The sequence below is a fragment of the Tamandua tetradactyla genome, chromosome 21, assembly GCF_023851605.1.
Source record: "Tamandua tetradactyla isolate mTamTet1 chromosome 21, mTamTet1.pri, whole genome shotgun sequence".
NCBI classification, from domain to species: domain Eukaryota; kingdom Metazoa; phylum Chordata; class Mammalia; order Pilosa; family Myrmecophagidae; genus Tamandua; species Tamandua tetradactyla.
In genome coordinates, this window is record NC_135347.1 from 37,665,922 (window position 1) to 37,685,176 (window position 19,255).

Here is a 19,255-nt window from a genome sequence, read left to right on the forward strand (position 1 = left end):
TCTCCAGGTTGTTCTTCCCCTTCTCAGGCCCTTCAGTCCCGGAACTTAAGTCTCAGCTTGTCAGCTTGTGTAAATGGGGCTTTTGGACCCAGAACGGCCGTGGTCCTTGGACTCAGTACCCCACCCGAAGCTGCCAGCTGGACAGCTCAGCTCTTTTCCGGGGACTTTCTCTCCCAATAGACCCGTCTGGGTGAGGGAAGAACCTCGCTGGGGCCTCCCTTCTCCTCTCCTTCTGTCTTCTTGGTCACCGCAAGTCTGTCCTATACATGCAGGGTATCCAGTGTGTCCCAAGAGGATACGAGAAGGTGTCCCTCCGCTTGGCTTGGGGAAGAGGATTCTAGCTGTTGGCTCAGCGATAATCACTTTTAAAAGGACCTACCACACATTTGGTCCCTCCCTGCCCTACAACCAGTAAACAGTCGTGACCTGGTGGGAGAGGGAGAGAAGCAGAGAAGTGTGGCTGAACGCACAGCACGGACTAGTGTTTCAGGACCCGGAGTCGTGATCTAAGCAGGTTTTATAGTCGATTAATACTCTCTCCTCCCAATATCTTTCTTATAACAAGGCTGAATTCACTCATAACAAATCCAGTGAACTCTTTGATATTGGCATTTTGCTCTCTCAAAACTCACCCACTTTATCATTCATTTTTGGCTTTTGGTAAATACATCGAAAAAGGTGGCCTTGTAAAAACATTTTCTAATTTCAGTTCAAGAGTCATGAGGCCCTACAAACGACCCGATATATGTAGAAAATTCTGTCCCATATCTCTCCCCTACTCCTAAATCGTTAAAAACAGTATTTTGTGTAGAGAGACTACAGAACAGAAAGAATCCTGTTTTATCAAGCCCATCTGGAAAGATGAACAGGCCTGCAGTCATAGGGAGAAAGGTCAGTTCCTCTGATCTTGCTGCAGACCTTTCTCAAAGAGCTTATTTTAAAGGTGCCGAATCAATTAGTCCCCCTTGGCATGAGATTAAGGCCAGGAAGGAATGCAGTTGAAGATGATGTATTTAGAATGGTTTTACACAGATCTTTTGGAGGAAAGGGTGAGGCACAAGAATGTCCACTTAATGTCTTGTGATCACTAAAAAACAAGGGGAAAAAAACCAAAATAAAAAAAACCCAGACTATCTCAGAATTGGCTATCCCTCCAAGATTGAACTGTGTGTGTGTGTTGTGGCTGCCCATCTGTAAAAAGTTGTGCTTTTGTCAACACAAAAACAAGGGTGGAAAGGCCAAGTTGGGAGTTCTGCTGGCCCGCCTGCTCTTAGCCTGACAATGTAGTTGAGTCACCGATCCAGCAGACTCACATGCTTGCTATCACTCTGGTAGCCTAGGTACTTTGTCACCTTTGGTTCGAAAAACACCCAGAGATAAGTGCAGACGCGCTTTACCTTAGTAAGCAGTTGAGTTTACTAACAGGAGCCGGCCATTTAAAGCATATATTTTGGAAAAGAGATAAGGAAAGCATTTCACTTTTCTGTCTGGACACTGACCTTTGGATGCAAATCAAGCCTTTCTAGAGGAGGCAAAGTGACAATCATTCCTAATACACCAGTGGAGCCAGGGCCAAATATTTACTTTTTGTAAAATCAAGCCTTGACTATCGAAATGCATTTATGCAAAAAGAAAGAACTGGAGACTCTTATGTTGCAACATATTTCTTTATTTTAAATGCCTCACTTAAGTGAAGAAAAATTGCATGGCTGTTCTTCCCAGGGACAGTGGGTTGGGTCTGGATGAAAAGTTGAAGTTTTGAAATGAGTTTGAAGGTGGTTAGAGTACTCTGACAACATAATAAACTACACTGTATAATAATTTCCCTTAATAGTTTCCTGTCAGAGAACCCCCCCCTTTTTTTTTAACTACAGGATTAGCCCATCAGAAGTAGATCTGAGTTGGACATTTCACGGACTAAAGACTGCTCGAATATATCTGTCTTTAATGTCCCTTTCTTCCCTGCCTATAAGATAAACCAATGAGAAAGTACTGGCTCACAAAGCCAGCAGCTCTACTGGTAACTACAGCTGCAATTGTAGGTACCTATCAGAAGTTTGATCTAAAGAATAAACCTAAAAAATAATAAAAAAAAATAAGCCTAACATTTCCTTCTAAACTGTCAGTGGAAAGATATGTTTATCACAGTGTCCTTCATCACTGACTTGAGAAGGGGTTTAGGAAAAGTTGAAATGAAAGAGAATGAGCAGAGTAAACCACTGATGCAAACCACATGGAGCAGTAAGTAATTATGCCCTCTACTATGCTATGCATATTTTATTTACCCATTTCAGAGGTAGAAAATAAACTTACTCCGTCTACCAGAGGAGTTAATAAAGTATTCCTAATGCATGATCTAACAAAACTCAGGGATAGTTTTATGTTTTATTGTTAACCCATTGCATGAAATCTTCTAAAGCTGAAAGGAAAAAAGGAAAAAGCTTTTGTGTTGGTTGATCCTTGTCTATTCTAGGGCTCAGGTTGGTGTGAAAGGGACGAGGAGGTCACTTGAAATCTCCTTTTATCTACTATTTTCTCTCTGGATCAGCAACTTTGAATAGATATTATCTAATCACTTTTAATGGAATGAAACTACGGGGGCTACGAAAATGCCTTTACTCCAGAAGTGAATACATGTGTGCGGACAGCTAGCTGAGCTCACATAGAACTGCATCTCTGCACACATGTGCTAAGAGATTTTTCGGAGCACATGGATGTATACATAAATATTTCTCATAAATTCTGGGGGCGGTGGGGGTATGATGACATGGGTTATTTTGCCCTCACACAGATGTTTGCACACACATCTACATTAGGATCCCCTATCAAGTCCAGGTAATACTTTGAGCTGTTTTCCTTGTCCTCTGGGATAGCATATTTAGTCCTGGGGGGTAAAAAAAAAAAAAAAGAAGCAAATTAGTGAAAAGGCCTTTTAGTGAACACATCTTATTTCTTTTGGTTTTCAACTGGAAGTCCCACTGACAGGAGGATTTCTACACAGAGTAGAGACTGTGAGACAGGTGGGAGGTGATGGCTAAGACTAAGACCTTTACATCCAATTCTCTCCAAGATTTTCTCTTTTTTGGTCTTCCTTGGAACAGGTTAAAACATATTAAAAAGAGGAAAATAATGGCCTGCCATTAGGCAACTTAAGTTTTTCTTGCTATAGATACACATGTCCAAATCCTTGAAACTGAAGATTTAATTTCAATTTATTGAAATTAGAATTATTTTAGTCGCATACACTGGCTAAAATATCATCTGAGTTGTCTTTTCCTTAGGTGTTATAGTTATTTCAAAAAAGGAGAAATCCTTCTCAGGGTGTTAAATATGAATGATTATCCAGAAAAGGGCATTTGATTTCTGCAATTAGAGCACTGGGCTTTACCTCCTAAGAGGCTGTCCCCCACCCCCATGTTCTCCTAAGAAATATTCCCATTGCTCCCAGAGACTGGGACACTTTGCTGTAAATTTCTTTAAGGGAATACTCTGTTGCCAGGGTTACAAGTTCCCATCTCAACCTGCCAGCCTCCCTGCCCCCCTGCCCCAGATCACAGTGCTCTTGGCTGTCAGAACTGGGACCTTGAGTCTCTTTCCTCCCCGGCCTCCTCCTCCTCGCAGCCAACTGGAGATGGCAGTTCCAAAATTGGGTGGGGGAAGATTAATCCCTCTTTAACTCCTCTCATTCCCGCCCCTCAATTCTGAACACCAACGGATACGTTTCCCCAGGATTCCTGGTGAATAGGGGCATAGGAGCCGCCCTGTCCAATAAAGATTAAATTAAGTAGAAGAATCCCAGCCGCTGGATATTTGGAAGCTCCGGTGGGGCGTCAAACCGACGTTTAACACATTTTTTCCACTCACTGTGCACAAATCCCGGACCTATCGGTTTTAACTTTTGAAAGGAAGGAAGAGATAAGGAAGGAAGGAAAAGAGAAAGGAAAAAAAAGGCAAAGAAAGTCACAGAGAAAACCCAGTTTCAAGGGGGAAGTGACTTTGCACTCAGAGAGGCTGAAGGCAGAAACGGGCATCCTGACCTTTCCAGCTTTTTTCTCTCCGCACCACTTCGGGAGCTGGAGGCTCCCTCTCCTCGCTTCGAGTTCGGAACTTTGCTATTTTGGCGGGTCTGACTACCTCTTCCCTTGTGATGGAGTGTTGGCCTTGGATCATGACTGGGCATGCAGGCGAGGGTTGTGCTCAGAACCTAGTTGTCTCCTCTGCGCTGATTTTTTTTTAAACCAATGTTTTAGTAGCACAAACTGAGCAGTTACCTTCAGTTAATGCCCAGAAGGGGAAACAATGGCTTTCTCTGTTGGTGTTCAGCGCTCTGGACACTGACCTTGGCGCTGAGGCGGGATCGGGTGCCGCCTGGTCCGAGAGCCATCCCGGCTCCACAATATGAGCTCCTCATTCCCACCTGCTCCTTTAGTCCGTGAGCGCAGTCTGGAGGGGCAAAAGAAAAGTCCCTGCGTGGCAACAGCTCGTCCGTGCAAATACAACACTGAATAAATTAACCTCAAGCCAGCTAGTTGGGGTGTAGTAGTTTAGCAGGACTAATTGCATACAATGGAGCTGAAATGACTTTTCCAATTAGCTGCTGGTTGGAGTTTAGTTGGAGGAACTGTCAGCTCCAACGATGGGTAATTGCTTTATTGCTCACAAAACTATCATCTATTTAGAACATATGTGCTAATTACTCTGGATGGGCGTCGAAAAAGAGACATAAATCTAATAGCACTTAAAAAAGTCTAGGGTGCTTGTAAGCAATCCCAGTCCTTTGCACATTCTTTCCTGCTCAGGTTGGAGTGATGGATGGCTGTCTTTCAGGGAGCCGATGGTTTCGACTGGAGGCCCAGACGGCATGCTCTGGTCAAATCGCGCGCGAGAGAGCTAGCGCCGGCGCCTGCGGTGCTGAGGCGATAAATCACTGTCATCAAAACCAGGCCCCTCTTTAGCACTCACTTTTTTTTCATTTTCGAAAAAGATTACTTTAGAAATCTTTTAATTGGATTATGCTGGGAAATTAATCTCCTTTAGCCTTGGCTAAATTTACTGTGGCCATTGTCGGGAGGAAAGCCCCTAACTGCAGTAAGAACTACGTCTCCTTGCTCGCTGTTTTTTCAGCCCTCCAGGGTCTCCCAGCTGCGTGCGGCAGCCTTACCCCAAGTCTTAGAGTGTATCCTCCCAGCCTTGTGAATGGTTGGGGTGAGAAAATGTGGAAAGACACGTGTGGGCCCACGGCCATGGCAGTCCCCTGTGAATTCCCTTTGTCCTAAATGCCACGTTTCTGTCCTGGATTCTCTAGGTCCATATCTGGCATCCCTTCAGCACCGTGCCTTCACCCACACTTCAATTTCTGGGGTTCTGGGGGCCTGTTACCATGGAAGGAGGAGGCTGTAGTGGCGGGAAGAGGCGGTGGGATTTTTGCGGGGGAGCAGCAAGCCAAACAACCCCTTACCCCACCCCGGATCTTCAGCAGAGAGCTGGGGACTTGCGAACACTCTCCACTCGGGCCCCTATTTCCCTGCGCAAAAACGCACAGCTTGCTGTTGGTGTTCTCTATGGCACAACTCTGGAGATGCTTCCTCTAGACGTACACAGCGCTTGAGGTCTGAGGGTCTGCCTCCCTTCCTCCAGGCTTCCGGAGCAAAGTGTGGGACTGCGAGCTCTCTTCCAGCCCCGCCGCTCTGCGCCCCCAGCCGGGTCCAGCGCCGCTTGGGCAGCTGCCGCGAAACTGCGGGTCGCGCCCCGCCACCCGCGCCTCTCAGCGGGAGATGACAGCATCTGCCTGAAACGGGATACCTACTTTTGCAGCTCAATTTAGCTCTTAATAGCGGCCCTCTGAGGTGTGGTTAATTGATGGGGATAAAGGCGTAACGCCTTGACCGGGAGACGCCAACGATCCTTTAATATACTTTTAAAAGCACGGCCACCCCAAACCTCGGCGACTCATTGCCCAGTGGGGGAGGGGGAGGGGGGGGAGAAGAGAAGGCAGAGATCTGGAGACTAGAAAAGTGACGCCTGTGCTGTTTGTACCTGGAAGCGTCAGTGCGGGTTGAGCCCTGGTTCTCAGGGCTGGGGCACTCGGGAGCCGCCAGGGCGCGCAGCTCGGGCTGACAGACGGGTTGTTGCGTCGCTGTGGGGAGCAAAGTGAGACCGGGACCCTGTAGAGCTCGGGCTGATAGATGGCCCGGAAGACTGGCGTGGAGGATGCCACCCCGCCCGGGCTCTGCCACTCTATCACCCCTACCCCTGCGAGGGGCTGGATGTCCACACATTGGGCGCCTAGGTTTGCGCGCTCTACCCGGCTAGAGAGACCCCGCTACCAGTGTGAGCAAATTGGCCAACTGGCGGTGCTCAACGGGAACTGGTGGAGCTCTGCTGGCTGGACAAATTCCGAGGGACCCCAGTGCCAGCAGATAAAGGCACGAGCCGGTTGGGGGTGGAGGCAGGTGTGGGAAGATCGCCCTGAAAGGCACAGCAAGATCACACCAGCCCTGAGCACGTGTCAGTGTTTATGCCGGGTCTGCACAGAGGCCTGAGGACTGGCGTCCTGGGATTTACCTGCGCTCCAGGGGCGTCGCGCCGCTAGGTCAGAACAGCCCCCGCGCACCACACACCCAGAGCTGTGCCTACCACTCTCTCCTCAGCACCTTCCCTTTCTCTCACCTAATTTCCGTTAGTTAGATCTATCTGAGTATCTAGGCGGTCAAAGAAGTGTTCTACGCAGCGCAAGCCCCGAACTTAGGTTCAGAGAAGCGCTAAAAAGAAAAAAGAAAAAAAAAAAAAATCCGAATACCTTTTCTATTTGCAAAGGGAAACTCCCTCCAGATGTTGGCGGCTAGTCCCTAGCGGGTTTTGCAAGTCTTTCAAGTTTGGTGAGAGATAACCTTGATGCTTCAGGTTCGAGCTCCCTCTGGAAGCGGAAGGAGAAATGACTCCAATCACTGTTCGATCACTTATTGCATTGAGTGACCGCAGGTGTTTCGGCTGTTGCTATTATCAGTCTTACTCCGTGAGCTCATGACAGGGAAGAAAATGGTCCACGAAACTTAGTTGCCCCAAATTCCTTTGGCAGAGAAGGCGTCCGTTGTCATAGGGGACGCTTAGGGGTCAAGGATTTGAAAAAATGTCACCAGGAGTTCCAGCTCGCCAAGTGTGCCCGTCTTGGCGTGGTCCCGCCCTTCCGCAGGCACTGTCTAACCTCATCTAGTGTGGTTCTGCCCTCTGTGGATCGTTAGGAAATCGAGAGTCCCTGTCTATTACCCGTGGATCTCCTGGCCCCTCTGCAGCCGGAGCCGCACAAGACTGCGAGATGGACGTCCTCGGGCGCCTCAGAGTCAGCGAGAGGGCCCCGGGTCCATGCCCGAGTCCTCAACTCCTGCTCAGAAGCTCTCGCTTGGGATGGAGTTCGTGACCCAGGCGCAGATCTCCTCTGGTGAGGGCGCCCGAGGCTCTCCTCAAGGCCCGATGCCTTCCCGCGGCCGGGGTTGTGAGGTGCGGGTGGCGGCGCCTAGTCCGTCTGGGCCCTCGGACCAGCCGGCCCTCGGCGCTGCATTGCCCCCGGGTGGACCAGGTCCCCACCGCAGCGCAGGACCCTTCCCCCTCAACAGCGGCCCCTTGAGACCAATTCTCCACTCTGCGAACTAGCCTCCCGTGCTAGGGCACCTCTAACCCCTTCCCTCGAGGCGGGATGACACCGACCTCGCGCGCGGCCCCGCCGGGAGCAGCTCCCGGAAGCGAGGCCCACATCCGGGGCACGAAACCTCGCGCGCAGGGTTGGCGGCCGCGCGCCCGACGGAAGTGCTGGCGCCACGAGCGGCTGAGCTAGGGAGAGCGAGAGGCCGAGCCCTCGCCGGCGACTGGGACCGAGGTCATTTGTGTGCAGGCCGGAATGTGCGGTTTTGCGCGGGGTAAGATTCCAGAAGGAAGCCGGCCTCATAATGGGGGTAGGGGTGGGTGCGGCAGGCCCCTGAATCCTGGGTCTGCGCCTTCGGACGGCGCGGGCAGTTAGGGTGCCTTTGGGTCGGCCCTGCAAATCTCTTAGCAACAGGTTTCGAAGGAATACGAGCTTGTCCCTGCCCAGCCTTGCAAGGTTCCGAGACCCACTGTCGAGCAGATCAGCTTTGTGAGTCTCCCCATTGCGTGTCTCTCCGCTCGGTGGGTAAAGTGCCCTGAACCTTGCTGCCTCTGGGGCTGCCTAACAGTTTGCCCTGTCTTGAGCAACTAATCTCTACAGGTGTTAGGCTGGGGGTAGTATAGATCAAGGCCTGGGGCAAGGGTAGGGAATCCCAAACCTTATTTTCTACTTTAAGGGAAGCTGGAAAATCACTCTTAACTTTGTAGTCCTCTGCTGTTTTTGAAATCATCCATTTACAGTGCAGGAAACAGCACAGAGACATTGCTGTGTAGTTCATTAAAAAGATCTTAAGAGACCACATCTCAAGAGTTTTTCCAGAGATTGTTTTAAAATCTCTCAAATTAGAGCATTGGTATGTATCTCACCACCAGTATACGAATCGTATCTTCCTTCAGACAGGGATTGAGAAACGGAAATACCAGCACCCTACGGCCAAACTCTTGTTGAGGACTGATTGCAGGGAAACTTGTACTCCAGATGTTGCACTAGAGGCGCTGCAAGTGTGAGCAGGTAATGTGGAGAAGAGTGACATTGTTAACAGAAAGCATCTAATTAACAATGACTTCATTTGATTGGAAGGATGAAAAAGCCTTTTTAAATCAATCCAGATTCACTGGCCTAAACTCAGCCAATTTATGAATATGGAGCCTGACTGGAGTCTGCTTTCTTTCAAAGATGTCATCTTAGGGGTAATAGCATAGGTGAAGTCATTTGGTTACACTGTGGAAACTTTTATAGTACCTTCCTTGGGAATTTAATTCAGTGCTTCTTCATTTTATTAGGAACAGACTGACTCCATCAACTGTGCTCTCCCTGTTTAGAGAGAGGACTGCTTGAAGCAATTAGGTTCACCAATTAACATAGCTTTACTGACCCTAGCAGCAGCACCACTCCTTAGATTATCCATTTCTTCAAAGTTAGGGAAAAGCTGGAGCACAGCATGTTTCCCAGGTGTCCAGATTGGGAAAATAAGGCTGCAACAGGGTAGCCCTGCAGGACAAAAAGCTTTCTAATATTCCCTAAGTGTTTGTTTCAACAAGTTTGGTACATTTTTGTCACCTTTTCTGATTCTGGATCCTGAAATACTTCCTTACTTTGACTTAGCCTTCAAAACCTCTTTCCTTTGGTTGCATGTTGGTAGAACTGCTTTTAAGAAAGTGAAATGTCTTCTCTGCCTTCTTGCATGCTAATGATGCTGTGGAAAATGCTAGGGTCCAGAGAGAGGAAATCACTTCTGAAACCCTGTTGGGAGACAATGAAAGGGCTTAGGCCTTTGCATTTGGGGGATGGGGATGAGGTGTCTCAAAACCTATGAGGAGAGGCCAGAAGGTGGATATGGGGAGAAAATCTGTTGCTATTTCTAATTTTGCAAGTCCTTAATATATCCTGTTCTCTGTAACCTCCATCAGCTGGTGGCCCCTGTCTTTAGTAAAAGAAAATATCTTGAGCCCAAAGAAGGTGTTTTACTCTTGCCACTATCACGGACAGTGAAGGTATTAAGTTTACATGGCTTTTTGTTGCTCTCCTGCAAAAAAAGATACCCCTCTGTAAGATTTCACTAGATTAAATTGCTGACAGTTCATCAGTAGCAGCAACAATGTAATTCCCTAAACCTTATTAGATCAATAAATACTCGATCCATGCATTGAATTAAAAATACATCGGTATGACAAGAAGTGCAGTCATAGGGCCGTGGACTTCAGAATCAAAGATGTCACTCAAAGAGTGTCCGGTTAGCATTTATTTAATCTTCTTTCTCTGTTTTGGAGTTCTGGGGTTTTAACATTTTAGGGACCATTGTGACAGGTTTTAAAACAATTTTTTTGTTCATTTGTTTGTTTCTTGAAAATCCTTTTCTTTGACTTACTTCACTTTTAATCATAAAAATGATGCACGCATTTAACAGTAGTGGTATACTGTAGTTCCTGCTATTAGTTTTCAACTGGGGAATATACGTCCCCAGTTTCACTGGTAAGAATACATTTCACTGGTAAGATATACTCAGGTGCGTACATTTAGACATAAGTATAAATAAAATTAGATGTATGTATTTTTGTGTATGTATAAATAAATATAGTCAGTGTGAATGTATTGCCGAGCATTATGAGTTTATTTTTAAAAAAGAAAGTATGTTTACATTCATTTCTAGCACTCCCAACTATATTATAAACCAAATAATTATTGTAATTTTAAAACAAGTTATTTATTTGTTTACGAACCTCATTTGTTTGTTGGAATTTATGCAAGAGGTGAAATAAAATTTTTCAAGTCTAAATTTAACACAGTACAGAGGAAGTTACACAAATCTTAAATGATTACATTTTTCTACACTTTTGTATGTGTGAAAAATATCTCAGTGTGGTTTACCAGACAGTGGTCAGTTAAGTTGTAGAATAGTAAGTAAATTTATAGTTAATCGCTACTGAAAAGAGGGAAAGTGTTTAACACCTAGAAGTTATATGGTAAAGTATAATATTACTCTAGCCAGATATTTGCCCATACTGATTAACAATGCTAATTATTTAAAAACATTCACCTCCTATTGATGTCAGCCAGCATAAATGGTACGGAATTCTGAAGATATAGTCATTGGCCATGAGTTCACCACACCGTGGGAGAAAAATCTTTATTTGACGAAATAGGCAATCAGCTGAAATCTATCCTCTTTAAATAAACTGATTCCTCAGTATTTTCCCAGTGTTGGTGTAAGTTGTTGTCTATGTTGTCCCCTAGGGCTTTTTCCTCTGCTCTCTGATTTGGTATATAAAAGCAGCTCTGAATGATGGATTACTGTGTCATTGCTGCCTGCGAAGGATTAATTTGTTTCATTGATTTCTCTTTAGGCAGATTGCCAGAATTTGCTGCTTCCCACCTTTCCTCAAGACTTCTAGTAGTAATAGACAGTAATAGCCTAAGACAAATCAGCTCCTTCTTGTAAAAATAGATTCACAAAATTAAGAGTTCTAGGAAAGCTATAGCAAATTTCTTTGTTGGTATGCTGGAATAGCATTTAAAAGGCCCTATTATTTGCTTTAAAGTATTTTTAATTGAAAAATTTATTTGAATTGATGACTTAAAACTTACATGTTAGTAGATCTTAAGTAAACATCCATGTTTTCCCTAGTTTTTAAGGATCCTGCTTAACTCAGAATAAAAACTTGTCTAAATGATTGACAAATGTTTTTCTTTCTATTCCAGATTTCAGCATCAGATAACATGTCAGTATAACTGTGAGTCAGTTTGCCTGTAAGTATCTATAGGATTATTTGACCCAAATAATTTTTAAAAATTTTGGGTTAAGACTGATAGTATCAGAGCATAGAAATATAATTCTTTTTTAAAAAAATCACATTTTAAAATTTAAAAGTAGTATTTTTTTATCATAGAGAATTTGCAAACAATTATAAATTATGTCCTGTGTATTTTCTCTTAATTTTTCCTCCAAGCATTTATGTTACATATGTTTTGAAACTGTTGATACTACTTTGTATCCTGTTTTTTTAGTTGATATTATACAATGAACATTTTCCTATATCTTTAAAATTTATTATTAGTCATTTATATTGCTGTATAATGTTTTAACATATTTAACTTAATCATTGCTTTACAATTGGAGAGTTAGTTTCTACTCTTATAAGTGAAATTTTTATGAATAGCGTATTAAATAAATCTAATCATTCCTCTGGTTCTTTACTCATAGTATATTTTTAGAAAAGAAGTTACTTTGACTGAGGGTAAAGACGTTTTTGTTTTTTTAATATTGATTGCATAATTGTTTTTCAGTCAGTTCTACCAGTTTATACTAGTACTGTTTTAAAAAAACAAATCTCCATACATGTAGCATTCTAATTCACGTTATATGAGCAAAGAACATAGAACAACATTCTTTCCCTTGTATTCTGAAAGCAGTAGTAGCATTTTGCACATACTTAAGTCTCTCAGAAGTATTTTCCCAACTGCAGATGTGAAATAGGCCGGTTATACAAATCTATTTGTTTCCCTTCCATAGTGGTGAAAATTATATTGATTTAATGATCTCAAGTTATACTTTTTATGCAATTAGTTATGTAGTAAAAGCTAATATTGCCATGTGCTAATGTCTTTTTTTCCTCTGTTGTGCTGCGGTAGTATTCCATGCAATATCAGCAAGTTTATGTTTTTTCTGTGCTTTTTTGAAAGGAAAAAGGAACATCTGTTTCCATTATATATCTGCATCATAATGATAGCAATTAAATAGCTGTTACGGTAGTCAACAGTAAATATATTTTGCTGGATAACCTGTACTTTCTTGATGGAAAATTTCAGATGATTTTAGTGGCCTTTAATGTTTTAGGTTGGTTCCATGTAGAGGTTTAGAAAGGCCTTTGCTTATTTTGGGTAAATCATTGCAAATCCTATTTATCTACGAAAACAAACAAATAAGTCTGATGATTAAATACTAGGTTCTCAGATGTGACACTTGGATATATTTCTCTTAGGCATATGTTAAGAGTATAAATTATTAGGTGTCTCTTTCAGTATTCTTAAATGGATTAATCATGTTGCTAATAGTGCTGTGCATTTATAGTTCATTTTGTGTTTTGTGTCATTTGTGTAATTTTTATATTTTACTCAGCTGGAAGATTGGAAATAGTTGTATGTTTCTTTATAGCCTATTTCACTCTTTCTTTTTTTTTTTAACAGGAGGGTTGATATTTACCATTTAAACTTGGTGGCAGAATGTTTGAAATCACCCATACAACTATTTCTATTAGTCTTTTAAATTCGAGAGAAATGTTTTCATTTATTTCAGCTTTTTGTTAAAGATGTTTTGGTGGTTACTTAAAATTTATTAGAAAGTATTTTAGACAAAAAAAGGTAAATAAAGAAAAATAAACTGCCATGTACCCCAAACCCAGTTTGAGAAATAAAATGTTACATTTGAAGCCCTTCCTGATTGGATTTCTTATGGCTTCTTGAAGAGATAATCATCATCCTAAACTGGATGGTTATTTTCAATGCTTTTTTAGGTAATTTTTCATATGGTCTAAAAATTTGACCTAAGAGACTTGTCCTTTTAAATGAATTTATTTTTAAATATTGGAGCTGTGCCAGAACATCAGCTAGTTCCATCTCCCTACCCCATATTATTGACGTTCCCTTCTAACATGGAAAAGTTAGAATGGCCATATCAAAATACCCTTCAAGAGTGGGATAGAAAGATCAAAGGTGATGGTGGAGTTATACAGAGAAGGTAGGGTTTAATAAATGAATATGATTGCTGAATCATTAAATTGATATTTTTTGTAGTCTGCAGTATATTAGAGCAGCTAGAAGTAAAAACCTAAAATTGTGGAATTGTAACCCATTCCGAACTGTGAAATCTATTTTACACCTAATTGTTGTGCTGTGTTTTGAAATTTATTGCTTTTTTGTATATATGTTATTTTTCACAAAGAAGAAAATGTTGATTGTGAAGATAGAAACATATTTATTCTTCTAGTCTCCTATATTCTGGAGCGGCTAGAAGGAGAAATCTGAGAGGATCATAAGGTAGCCCTTGATAATCTCTGGGATCTGTCCTGTAAGTACTTGTTGAAGAGTGCTTTGAAAACTATTGCTTTTTTCTTTCTTTGCTTTGTATGTATGTTATATTATACAATTAAAAAGTTAAAAAAAATTGGAGCTGTGATTACTGATAGGACTCTTTTAGTATAGTCACCTTATGACTTTGGGTATGTTTCTCTGCTTTACTGTCTTCATCTGTGAAGTTGAGGGTAGGTCTGCATGAACTCTGATGTTCTTCGAGCAGTAATTACAAATTTTGATTTACCTCTTTCTTTCCGTATGAAACAAAATAAAACAAAATAGATGAATATAAGAAAGAGGCCCAGAATGGTTAAGGAACTTGCCCAAGACCATGTAGTATGAAAACTCAGTTCTCCTCATTTCCATTCAGGTACTCTTTTCCCACTCAACATTGCCTGTTATCTTTGGGTACTGTCTGACTGACTGTCATTATAGTCTGTGATTAAAGACTATCTACAGGCTTGTATGATTTTGTGATTATACTTAACACAACTCAGAGAGAGGTGCTTTTTTTCTCAATGTTTTTTCTATAGGGAAAACAACTGAAGTCGAGATTAGTCTGAAAGCTACTCATAGAGTGAGGAGACTGTGTGTCTCTGCAAAACCTGTGAATACTTTCTGTATTTTCTGGAAAGAATGATACTTTTGTATATAATGAGGCCCTTATCCTACAGTTAATTTTCTCATCTCTTCAGTGTATCTGGACCAGGAAAATAGGGATGGGCACAAATACAAGTACTCCATTACATGTACATGTATCTAAATTTCAGTTTATTTTGACCATCAAAACTTTAACAAATTACTTTTTCCTTTCTTATTTAGCTTATACTATGGTCAAATCACAGATGACTTTTCATTTGAAAATGTGTTTGTTTCTTGTTTCTGTTTAGCTGTCAACTTACCAGAGCACTAAAGTGAAAATAGCACAGAGTAATGTGGAAACACATTCTTAAAATCTCTTTGGAGAAAAACCCCATTCTAAAAATGGCAACTTAGAATTACATGCACGTACTTTCTCTTTCAGGTTTTTACTCTTACAAATTTAATTCATTCTTTGTTGAGATGAGTAAGCTTGAGTCATAACATTCACATAGTGCTGTGCCGCTCCTATGAAAAAATAGCAACATAAACTGGAGGTTGGATTTGTATTTCTTATTATAAAAGCCTCTTTTCCCAAATCTGTTGCTTCAAGATAAAAAAGTTGGTTTAATAAATTACTTGTTTTCTTCCATAAATACGTATTTGGAAACTTATAAAAGTAGTAGTCATTCTCTTCAGGGAGGACAAAGCTACTACCAGTACTGTTAGCTTTGTCAATGTATAGATATTCTTAGGGTAGTTCTGTTTTAACAAGTGAAACACGTAACACCTTTGTCTCTGAGTACTGTAGGTCAGATTATCTTATGTGTTCAGCAGTCTCTAGTAGGAAAATTTCTTTACTATTTTAGTTTGTGGGTGAAAGAGACCTATTGTAATCAGATACTAGTCTTCAGTAGTTTTTACTTAGGGTTTGCTTTATTTGCCCATACTCAATCTGTTTTCTTTCATTTCTGTAGCAGTTCTCTCTGGAAGGAAAAGCTTTGGATAGTATGAGACTATTTCAAAGACTAATTCTTGTCTAGTTGAAACTTCTGGTGGACATCTATAATGTGTAATATAAGGGCTTTTCTAGAATGGCTAAATTTTTTATATTGCTCCAGCAGGTAGATGGAATTCAAGTGAAAAGGTAAGGATAAAGGAAATTAGCCCATGAAAAAAATTTTCTTCCTGACAAGACTATGAGCTTGGACTACGGTGGTACGAATGCCATGCCTTAACCCCGTAATCACCAGACCAGCAGTGCTAAAACCAGAGATTCCAGGGAGACACAAGAATGTGTAGTCATTATATAGCTTACATATGTTACCTCACTCTCTTAGTTATGATAACTCTTTGTAGAAAGGTGGTATGATGGTTACAGAGACACTGACATAATGTGGTTAAAAGGTCACTTTTTGCCGTATATACCACAAGGATTATAGGGGCGTAATATCTATACTCTTTCTGCTCAGGTTTTCAATGACACCATTTTAGACCAAGTTGAGATTATTTCTAAACTAACAATGACCATTTCCCATTGGCACAGCTCCTACATGGTTTCCAGCTGTCACTTCAGAATTGGTCTGTGGGTAAAGGGGGGGGGGGTGGATTTTCATTTATCAATGTTAGAGTTGCACATTGTAAAAATTTTCTTATGTCGTGGTGTGAATTCCTAACACTTTGGGCTTTTCCCATTATTTAATAATGTTACTATTAAGGTTATTGTTTTTGAGACATAGTCAACATATTTATGGAGTTTTTGTCATGCTTGTGGTATATGAAGTAAAGGCAAAGTCTTTTAACAGTAATTTAACAGACTATATTTTCCTAATATGATTTTTTTTTTTTTTTTTTTTTTTTACATGGACAGGGACTGGGAACCAAACCCGGGTCTCCGTCATGGCAGGTGAGAACTCTGTCACTGAGCCACTGTGGCCCACCCTCATGTGATTTTATTAATATTACTGCATTGTGACTTTAAGAGATATATTTAGTTTTTCCTTGCTGTGCTCTTCTTTACCTTTTGAAAATTTCTTGGAATTGTAACTTTGGTGACAGCCACGATTATATTAATTGTAATAATAATAAGTAGCATAAACTGAATAAATAGAATATGGCATTTGCTAACTTTAAATCACTTTTTTAAAAAAATGTAGATCTTAGAAGTTTTCTTATTACAGTATTTTGTTTAGATTATGCCAATTTAATTAATTTCTCTGCAATAAAAAAGCAATGCATAACAATGTTTTCTGAAAAGTGGCCTTTATATTGCTTATTTAGCAAGAAGCAGGTTCATTTTTTAAAAACTCAGCTAAAAAAGTCTGTTTGGTTTAATTAGAATTGTATGTTTTCATAAATATTTTTTCATAAATGTTTATTATTATTATTTTTTTTCATGGGCAGGTACCGGGAATAGGGACCCTGGTCTCTGGCATGGCAGGCAAGAATTCTGCTGCTGAGCCACTGTTGCACTGCCACATAAATATGTATTTTAAAAAATACATTTTTATAAATGGTTTTAAAAAGTACCCGTGTTTGGTCTTGACCGCACATTAGGTTTGATTTTTTTTAAAACTTTTTTATTGTATAGTCAGTTACATTTTTAGTCAGTTACTTTTCAGAGCACAGTACCACAATTAGTTGTAGAACATATTTCGGAGTTTGATATGGGTTACAATTCCACAATTTTACGTTTTTACTTCGAGCTGCTCTAAAATACTGGAGACTAAAAGAGATATCAATTTAATGATTCACCAGTCATACTCATTTGTTAAATCCTATCTTCTCTGTATAACTCCACCATCAACTTTGATCTTTCTGTCCCACTCTTTAGGGGTGTTTGGGCTATGGCCGGTCTAACTTTTTCATGTTGGAAGGGTCTGTCATTAGTGTGGAGTAAGGAGATGAAACTATCTGATGTTCTGGAGAGGCTGGACCCTCTAGGTTTCAGGACTTATCTGGTCCAGGGACCCATATGGAGATTGTAGGTTTCTGGAAAGTTATTCCAGTGCATGGAACCCTTGTGGAATCCCATATATTGCCCTAGGTGTTCTTTAGGATTGGCTGGAATGGTCCTGGTTGGGGTTTGGCAGGTTATGATAGGTAGCCTTGTCTAACTGAAGCTTGTGAAAGAGCAACCTCCAGAGTAGTTTCTTGACTCTATCTGACACTCTCTGCCACTGATACTTTATTAGTTATACTTCTTTAACCCCTTTTGGTCGGGATGGAATTGTTGATCCCACAGTGCCAGGGCCAGATTCATCTCTGGGAGTCATCTCCCACATCATCAGGGAAACTTTTATCCCTGGATGTCATGTCCCATGTAGCGGGGAGAGCAATGATTTCACTTGCAGAGTTGGCCTTAGAAAGAGTGAGGCCACATCTGAGCAACAGAAGAGGTCCTCCAGAAGTAACTCTTAGGCATACCTATAGGTAGGCTAAGCTTCTCTGCTACCTACATAAGCTGCATGAGAGTAAGCCTCAAGATCAAGGGTATGGCCTATTGATTTGGGTCTCTCTAAAGCTTGACCATGGTATCGGGATTTCCTGATGGTAAAGTTTAATAATTCCATATTTTTCTTCCATTCCTAGCTTTGGTTTTGATATTACTGAATTTATTGTAGTGTTGAAATATTTTGATACCTCATCAAAGTTTATTAAATGTTGCTAAGAGTGATTATTACTTAGCTCTCTCACAAGGAGAATTGAATGGTTTGTTGGTAATTTTTCCAACACATTTGACCAGTGCAGTTAGCTGTTTTAGATAAAATGGTTAATAAAAATACTACCATTCTCTCTATAATAATTGCACTTATTTTGGATTTAATTATGTAATTTCCTCTATTTCTTTAGATGTAGACATAACATTTTAGTTATAAGTATTGTAATTAACAGTGAGATTTAATGTGTGTCCTGTGTCCTGTGCCGAGTGTTTGCATGACACTTTTGAATTTTGGTGATCTACTGGATTTGGTGTTATTTGTACATTTCTCAAAGCAAGAATATGAATTCCAAATTAAGTCCCTTTTTAGTCAGTTACATTTTGAGATGCATAAGATTTATATTTAAAAAGAGGCAAATAACCACATCACTGATACCTTGTAGAAGGTTAAAGTGGATTTGCCATACTATTAGAATTAACTTGATGTCAGTCTAGATTGTGAAGGTGTTTTTTTTTTTGGCTAGCTAGAGCTTTGTGGTCTGAGGGAATAACAGTTTGTTACTGTAGAGCTTTCAAAGCTGCATACTAATTAATGCCTAGCCAGAGTTAAAAGTAAAAAAGATTTTATTTGTATTTCAGTTCTACAATTAGTGAGTTTCAAAGTTTTTGAGTTTTGACAGGTAGTTTTAAATTTCTGAAAATCCTGTATTTTATAGTAAGAAACTAGCTCAAAACAATGCCTATTCTTACATAAGCATGCTTAATTATTTGTCCTACCCAAGAGAAATGTAAAAAAACCCTTAATTTATGAATTTTACTTCTTATAAAAGTAGTAAGTAGTAAATGCTAAGAACATTACATATATTATTTAATTTGATTTATTTATGTAAAATGTAAAATTCCCCCATTTTACTGATGAAGAATTTGAGGATCAAAAGTGGTTAAGTAATTTGCTCATGTCACTTAGCTAGTGAGAGATAGAGGAAGGATTTGAGTTATGTGTCACTCTAGAACCCAGTCCTGTTTATGCTAATGTCATTGTCCCTTATCAAGTAACTAATTATACTATCTTTTGATTATATCATGGGTCAAATCATATTCTTACAGGTATATAAAATGGCATAGAGCAACTTTCATAAAGCAAAGGAAAAATCTACATAAATTCATGTTGTCATGTCCTAATATCTATAGGGTGATAGCACTCTTCAGTGTTGTGTAATATTGAATGTGTAAATGAAACTATATAAGATGAAGGATGAATCATATCTATCCGTGGAATTTTTTGGCACTAGGTTGACTTAGTTATT

At 40.7% G+C, this 19,255-nt stretch overlaps 2 long non-coding RNA genes across 18 annotated transcripts in view; one reads left to right on the forward strand and one right to left on the reverse strand.

The window, feature by feature from the left end:
* Positions 1–1,657: 1,657 nt before the first annotated feature.
* On the reverse strand, positions 1,658–7,999 carry LOC143665580 (uncharacterized). Of its 5 annotated transcripts, none has more exons than XR_013167077.1 (3): positions 6,800–7,989; positions 6,037–6,136; positions 1,658–2,884 (listed from the first exon to the last, which is right to left on the reverse strand). It is a non-coding gene; the product is annotated as an uncharacterized LOC143665580 (long non-coding RNA). The 5 variants fall into 5 exon arrangements; XR_013167073.1 differs by lacking the exons at positions 6,037–6,136; positions 6,800–7,989 and adding exons at positions 4,340–4,443; positions 5,598–5,934; XR_013167074.1 differs by lacking the exon at positions 6,037–6,136 and having other exon boundaries at positions 6,800–7,999.
* LOC143665581 (uncharacterized) overlaps positions 7,766–19,255 on the forward strand; it is a 162,202-nt gene continuing 150,712 nt past the window's right edge. For 2 of the 13 annotated variants that reach the window (XR_013167081.1, XR_013167078.1), the window contains exons 1-4: positions 7,766–7,913; positions 8,536–8,650; positions 11,339–11,386; positions 16,158–16,193. This is a non-coding gene — a long non-coding RNA (uncharacterized LOC143665581). Of the gene's footprint in view, positions 7,914–7,956; positions 8,240–8,535; positions 8,651–11,338; positions 11,387–16,157; positions 16,194–19,255 lie in introns of those variants that run through there. The other 11 variants (XR_013167090.1, XR_013167080.1, XR_013167079.1 and 8 more) reach the window with 10 other exon arrangements.